We start from the raw sequence: 8,355 nt of genomic DNA on the forward strand, positions 1-8,355 counted from the left end.
TCATTTGTTCGTCAGCATGTTTTATTTTTCTTCTTTCTATATCTGAATTAACACCATTAAACAAATTTAAAATTATTTCCTGTTCACATTTTATTACATAGATCTCTTTGGCCTAGATTGCCCATTCAATATTTAGAGGAAAGTTATGATAAACATTTTCTAAATGAGCATCGAAGTGTCTATAAAATGATTAGGTCATTAGTAATTTTATAAAATTTAAAAAGGGAAAGAATTAAAATACTGCTAGGTCTAGCATATAATCATTTTTGCCTTTAAAAATAGTACCTTCTGGTATTTTAATGTTACCTTTTGCATAGTTTTCATCATACACTATATGTAGAATTTTAAAACACAATATTTTATATATATAAAAGTTAAATGCATATTGAAAATTATGAAAATACGAAAGTTTATGAAGAATAAAGTAACAGTAATACATCAAGTCAATTTCCAACTCATCACTAACTCACTGCTGTGGAGTCAATGATGTCACCGAGTGATGCTTTCAGACAAGGTAGAATTGTCCCTGTGGGGTTGTGAGACTCCCTCTTTGGGTGAAGAGATGTTAGTTTCAACTGCCGATCTTGTGGATCACAACCCAACACATGCCCCCAGGACTCCTTTTTATTTTCCCAACTCATAATGACCCTCTATGATAAAGTACATTTACTCCATGGATTATTATTATGTTTGTTTGTTTACTTGCTTGCATCTACTATATGTTCAGGACCTGAAGAAATGGGTTGAGGGTCACATCTGACTTCCTTGGGTTGTACAGGGAGAAGTAAAATCTAACTACCCCAACCTAATCCCAATTACCACAAGGCAGAGATCAGACATGCCACCATCCTTTTTTTACTCTATTCTGATGCCAATCAATCCTTCCACGGAGCTCTACTTTTCTGCTGGGTTTGATAATCCATTGCAATGACTTAATAGAATTCACAGAAAATGCTCATGATTATGACCACTTATTAGGGAAGTTATCAAGTGTCCACAAGCCAGCATGAGAAAGCAATAAGGCTACAGTCTTTTTTTCATCAGCAGTTAAGTCTTTCTGATCCCCAGCCTCTCATTTATGTGGTTCCTTGACCCCTGATTTTCCCCTTTTGTTTTGTAAAATAATGGTTATTGACATATCTTACATAATCTAATATATCCGTTCACATGCATTGCTGTTATTAAAACCATTCAAGTGGGGTTATACATTCATCAATGCTATGAGCTCCTGCCCCCCCCCCAACCTCCTCTTCCCCTACACTCAGGGAACCATTACTCCTGTGACTGTTTCTGCAGAGTTATCCATCATGACTTTCATGTGCCAAATGAACATATTCAAATATAACATGTTTAATGAGGTAAAAACAAAAACATCCTTAATAATGAGGGGAGAAAATATTGAAGAACGAGCAGATACTCAAGTGGTTCATCAGTGCCATACTGCACCCTGGATTTATCATCCTTTCCATGTGGCCCTTCTGAGAGGAATTGTCCAATTACACTGTAGGTGGGTTTGGGGTCTCTTGTATCCATGCCGCTTCACATCAACTTGGTTGTATGCCTTCTTGAAGACACCTTACGATCACATAGACTGGTGTGCTTCTTCCCCGTGGACTTTGCTGCTTCCCTGGTAGATCGCTTCTCTTATTATATGCCTTTAAGACCCCAAACATTATATCTTTTGATAGCCTGGCACCATCAGCTTTCTTCATCACATTTGCTTATGCACCCATTTTGTCTTCAGTGATTGTGTCAGGATAGTGGATAGCTTACAATGCCTGCCCTCTGCTCTTTTGAAAAAAGAAATCTTGCCTGTCTCTCTGTCTCATCACCCGATGTTTCCGCTTGAAGCCTCTAACATTTCTCTGAGTTATAGAACCTTACACCTTCTTGGGTAGAAAGTCTTATTCAATCATTTGGACAGAGTTCTATGAAAACGGATTGAAGAATTATAACTAATTTCCCATCATGACAGCAGCATATCACGAGGTCTTTCCCACTCATTTCAGTTTGCAGATAAACTTTCAGCGGTTATGATAGAGGTAATGAACATGAATATGTCATTGCACTCTTTGATCTTTTCTCCACACACTGTTTCTATAGTCTATATGTTGTCTTTAGTAAACACACAATAATGTTTACATATGTTAAATAAAATTAATTTGAGGATATTGGACACATTCATTTGGAAAGACTATTAGAGATGAGGGGGGAAAGGTATATGGCAATGACATTGAAGTTGACCAACTCATCTCTAATTTTCTGAGCAGAAGAAACAGAAACAAAAATTGTGTTTGAAAATCAACCTTGTAAACTGCTGCATAAATGCTTTCGTCTTTGTTAGCAAGTTGATAGAGGAAAAAAGTTCAATTACTCTTCAAGTAACTATAGAAAATGAGGACAACTGCTCTATTTAAACCCGAGGTTCAGGAAAATGCAAACCTATGTTTTATTAGTCAGCAGGAAATCAACACAATAATATATAAATCCTATTGAACTTTTGAATTTAGGTTAAAACTAAGAAAAGGATCTGAAGGTCTTTTCTACTATGATTTCTCACTTCCTGTTTCTTAATCTAACTCAATAATAACTTGAGAGGAATCTTAAAGTACTTTTTAAAAGATGCAAAAGTGTTTTATTCCTAGGGGATGGACAACAGAAAAGTGGGTGAAGGGAGATGTCGGACAGTGTATGTAAGACATGAAAAAAATAATAATTTATAAATTATCAATGGCTCATGAGGGGGAGGGCTGGGAGTTAGGGGAGAAATGAGGAGCTGATACCAAGGGCTCAAGTAGAAATAAAATGTTTTGACAATAATGACAGCAGCGATGTACAAATGTGCTTGCCACAATGGATGGATGGATGGAGTGTGATAAGAGTTGTACGAGCCCCCAATACAATGATTTTTAAGTGTTTTATTCTCCAAGTCCTTACAAATCAGAAAATATGTTACTTTTTGCACCTACAAAAGAAATCAAATGGGTAAGCCTATATTTATAGAACAATGACATTTCTTTCTAATTTCTAAAACATTGTCTCATATTGAAAAAAAAATACAGGACAGAAGCTTGATGTTGCTATGTTCATTTATTTGTATTTTAATTTGTGTTATCTCTGCTTATATAGAAGTAGTAGATTAAGGGAAGACAAAAGAAATAACAGCTCTATTAAACAGAAATGCTGTACTTCCCGTGTAGCTTCTACTGTACTTTCTGCTTGGATTTTTCACAGTGTTCCCCTTCCCTGTCTGCCATCACTTCTTCTGAGGAATATTTCCTGAAGACAACCACTCCCCACTAGCCCAGTTGACCCCCTTGTTTCTCTTTTGTGCATCTTCTACAACCTACACAGGGTTCAAACCACACTTACAGGATTTCATGTATGTGCTTTGTCACACATTTACCTCCTACTTATTTTATTCTAGATATTAGTGCATGGTCAAGGGCTTGTTTATATTTATTTTTCTTCCTAATGCAATAAATGTGTTTACTTGTGCTTCAATACATGATAAATAAAGAGAAACATCGTAGAAACAACAATGTAATTATACTATTATATTTCCAAAAAGTTTTTGAATCAAAAAAGTATTTCTACCCATAGTATTTTTTAATTCACATTATCCCTGTGTTGTTTTTCCTTTGTTCAAATTATGCTGTATATTAAATTGTAGTTATGATACCTAGCAAAGATAAATGGTGAGGTAGTTAGTTTATTGTGCCAGTCTGGTCGATAAACATATGTGGGGTCAATTGAAGGGTGGAGGGATAAATGGCTCCTGAGTCTTGGCTTTCTAGTTCTTGGGTCTCTTGCTTTCTGATGATCAGACCAGGAGGCAGTTGCCATAGGCAGTTACTACTTCAGCTGGCAAGGCTCACTTCCTGTAAGACATCCCTAAGGAGAAGCCACATGGACCTACCCCTTTGCAGCCCTGTCAGCGCTGAGATGCTTACACATTCACTGATTTGGCTTTCCTTCTGCAGTTGGTGTTATTGCGTGTGTTTTGTGAGATGGAGGAGGACTTTGTAGATTGGTGTTGAACATATGGGTTAATGTTGGACTTGTGGGCTTGGGCAGCACTGAGTTGGGATGTTTTCTTGATGTGCATTCAACCTTTATATAAAGCTTTCTTATACATGAGTTTCTGTAGATTTGTTTTCTCCAAAGTACCCAGACTAATAAAAATGGTAACTAACATACCCTAAATAAAAGGATGAATAAAGGCCGATGGGTTATTTTTGCTCTCAGAAGTTAATATCAAGCTTAAGGAAAGCAATATTTGCTCTTAAAGGTCTGCAGTTAGTCTACTAACAGAATGTGCGTTGAATTTACTGTGAGGCGCCATCTCATTGCTTTGAATTCCTATCGGCCCCATTAACAAGATACTGAAACACTGCCCAGCCCTACACCATCCTCACCATTGGTCTCTCCTTGAGCCCATTGTTAATAGCCTGCTTGGTCAATCCATCTTGTGGAGGGCCTTCCTCCTTGTTGATAGTCCCCTTACTTTAATGAGATGATCTCCTTTTTCAAGGACTTAGCTCACCATTGAATATAGAAATGCGTTTATTCATGTGTCTGTAGTTAACAATTCAAATTTGCTATCTGGTATTACTGAATTCAAATGGAACTTTATCTGCTTTGTTATTATTCAAGAACCAATGGCAACAGTGAGACAGTGTGTTATTTTTTTTACGATATGAGTGATCGTGTATAAATGCTGGTACCACCTCTCTTCATTTTCTAGGCTTGCTGTAGCAAGAGCCACAACCACAACAATCACTCCAGGTGATGACTTCAAGCAGTAGAAGTGTATTGTCTCAGATGGAGGCTGAGTTTGAGGTCAAGGTTTTAGCCATGTTGACTACTTCTAGATGTAGAAGAAGGTGGATTTTGTTACATGTTTCACTCTTTGCCTCTATTAATTCCAGGAGTAAGGTAGCATTGTAGCTAAGGGTGACATGGCATACTTCCTCTGTTTTCAAGTCTCTGGACACTCTCTTACAATGATCCCAGTTGTAACTCAAACTCACGCACTGCCGTCAAGTTTGTGAAGACTCGTAGTAACCCTACCCTACAAGATTGGAACTCCGCCCGAGTAGAAAGCCTGTCTTTCTCTCCAGTAACAGCTTTGGGTTTTGAATTGCTGACCTTGCAGTTATTGGCCCAACAAATAACTGTATGTCAACAGTCATAAAATATTAGGATCCTTCATATTCCAGTGTGACTTCATGTTAACCTGATTACATATTTATAGACTGCATTTTGAAACAAGATTACTTTCAAATATGCAGAACTTCTTCGACAAATCTTTTTGAGGGGCTAATTTAATCCATAATACTATCCATTTTGGGGAAAACAATTATCTGGGTAATTTCTATTTGTATTAAAGTTAGAAATATGATTGCTAAGGTTCTTCAATATTACTGATTAAAGAAAATATTAACTTCACTTAAAAGTGCCTAATTTTTACATTCCTCTGTTAAAATTCTTGGAGTATACATTTTTCACAAAGGCATGGATCTAGACAGAACGCCTGTGAGTGAATCATGTTGTGGTTATTCTTGGATGCTATCTACTTGTTCACGACTCACAGTGAGCCTGTTCACAACAGACAGAAACCCTGGCCGGCCCTGGGCCATGCTCACACTTGGAGGCAGCCGCTGTGTCAGTCCATGTTGCCAACAGTCTTTCTCATTTTCGCTCACCTGCTACTACACCAAGGTGATGTCTTTTCTAGAGTTAGTCTCTCCTGACAACATGTCCCATGTATGTGAACTACATCTCACTCTCCTGCCTTCAGGAGCGTTCTACCTATATGTCTTCAGGACAGATATGTTTCTTTTCTGGGCAGTCACAATGCTCTGCCCCAGCACCAAAATTCAAACGCATCGATTCTCCGTAGGCCTTCCTTATGCAATGGCCAACCCTCACATGCAGATGAAACCACTGAAAGTAGTATGGGTTGGATGAAGCACACCTGATTCCTCCGCATATCATCCTTGCTTTTCAGCACTTTACAGAGGTCTCATGCAGCAGATTCACCCAATACAACCTGTCATTTGATCTCTTGACCGCTGCTTCCATTAGCGTAAGTCATAACTTCTACTAATTATCCCTACAAATGCTCCATCTTGACTGAGTGCACTACTGAACCCAACTGACCTTTAGCTGCTTTCCTATAATGTGGGAATAAGTAAAAATACCTGTGCCAATAATACGACCATTTTTAGTGATATTTGTCACAAACTACACGTGACCACTCTCTGAAGGAGTTAAGCTATCCCCATCATTACCGTCCTCTTTCTTCACTGCAGCTCAAAAGCGGTTGATGGCTACAACGTTCATGAGCACTGATTTTTTTTAAACTTAGGTACTTATTTCAATGTTTGCTGTTACTGAACTCATTCTAGCTGGGACCTTTTCAGCTCACTGGAGAGGAAACTCGAAATTGGTAATTGGTTAATATTCTAAAAGTTGGTAAATAAAGCGTAACATTTCTTGTATTAGCTTCACTGTTGAAACTCCGTCTTCAAATCTGCACCTCGAGTTTCACTTCTTTAAAGTCAGGGTCAGGAAGCCTCCATCCAGCCAATGCTATGCTTTCTGTGTCTATGTGGAGGCTTAATGTGACCCAGGAGAGAAATCTCGCTGGGTTTCACTGTGAATGCTACAAAATCGGACAAATTCTATCATTTTCCCTTTTTCCTCCCAGTAACCTTTAGCTAGAAAGAGTTCTGTTGGTGAGGTCAGGTAAGCATTGGACTGATGGAGAGTCATCGTTTTAAATCCACCAGCTATTTCAAAAGACAAAAAATGAGGTTGCCTGTTACCATGGAGATGTGTAGCTTTAGAAACCCTATCTCCAAGGTATTAATGAGTCAGAATCAACCTTATGGCAACACGTTTGGGGTTTTATAGATAAGAATGGACAAAGCTGCTTGAGATATGTTTCAATTATATATGATAAAGGAATTACATAAACTGCCTAAATTCTAGGTGTTTTGTGCAAGATGTGATTGAAAAATCATGTTTTGTAAAATCCTTTTCCTTTGGCGACTTCCTGAAGCGTTGCTAAGTCAGCATCTGCATCAGAGAGTGCTGACCACTGCCCTGGGGCATGGGCAGCCATTCACCAAGCAAAGCAGCGAAACAAACTGGGCGTGCATTAGAAAAGGCGAGCCAAGCACATCAGTTCCCGACTCCTGCCAGAGAGATGAGCCTTGATTGTCGGATTGATGCTTTCCCTCATGGGAAGCAAATGCTGAAGACAAGCCCACGTGGGGACATTATTTACTCCTACATGCTACATGTTGATTTAAGAAAAAACTAATAAATAAGATATAACTCACAGGTTAGTGCCTTCCTTGGGGGCGATCAGCACAGCCACACTTATTAAGATGGGTAGCAATTTGGATTCCTGCTCTTGCACCACTTCTAAGCCCACGGAAGGCGGCGAGCTGCTCCCATGAGTCACTCGGCTGGGAAACACTGTGGGATATTCCTGCTGTGTTATGCAGCATCTCTGTGGCTCTCAGCCAACACAAGGCACTGGTTTATATCTTTTTTTAAGTTCATCTTTTATTTATAGAGAGAGAGCCATCGTTTACATTGATAGACTGTGATTTTACCCTGAAGAACAGAATGAGGGAGAGAACTGAATTCATTAATATTCGTTGTTTAGCCACATACACTCCAGTAGCATTTGTGATAATATGCACACACATACACATTCCCAGTAATCAGCTCTAGGGTGTAATTCCTTGTCACTTCATATCAGCATCAGTCCTTTGCATTTTTCCTGGGATGATGAAACTAGCACACGATGCCCATACATATTTTCCCAAGAAGAAATGCAAAGTAATATTTGTATAACTAATAGTTTATCTGCCTCTGTGATCAATAGCATGAGATAAATAATATATATTCACAATGTTTGATGACAGAATAATACATACGCTCCTATGTGTGAGGTAGAGGAGTCTTGGTTGACCAGTGGTTACGTGTTGAGCTGCTGTCCACCTGGTCTGCAATTTGAAGCCACCCTCAGCTCCGCGGGAATAAGACCGAGCTTGCTACTCCTGTGGCAGTGACCGTGTGAGCCAGCATGATTCTAAGGCAGCGAGTTATTTAGGAGGTAGTGAGGATGAGCAGTGGGCCAGTAACTCAAAGATACGTGTTTCTCCACAGTGCATGGTTTCTAAAGCTTTCCACCATATCTGTGTTCTGATTCTATGCAGACCTAGTTACACCTGTCTTTGTCCTTTTAGGTGCAAAATAACTGTTCTATTTTGCGACTGGTTTTTTATATGCTTCCAGTGGCGACCTAATTTTCCTGCTGCAGTTCTTAATTTA

This window comes from Tenrec ecaudatus, chromosome 6 (genome assembly GCF_050624435.1).
Source record: "Tenrec ecaudatus isolate mTenEca1 chromosome 6, mTenEca1.hap1, whole genome shotgun sequence".
NCBI lineage: Eukaryota > Metazoa > Chordata > Mammalia > Afrosoricida > Tenrecidae > Tenrec > Tenrec ecaudatus.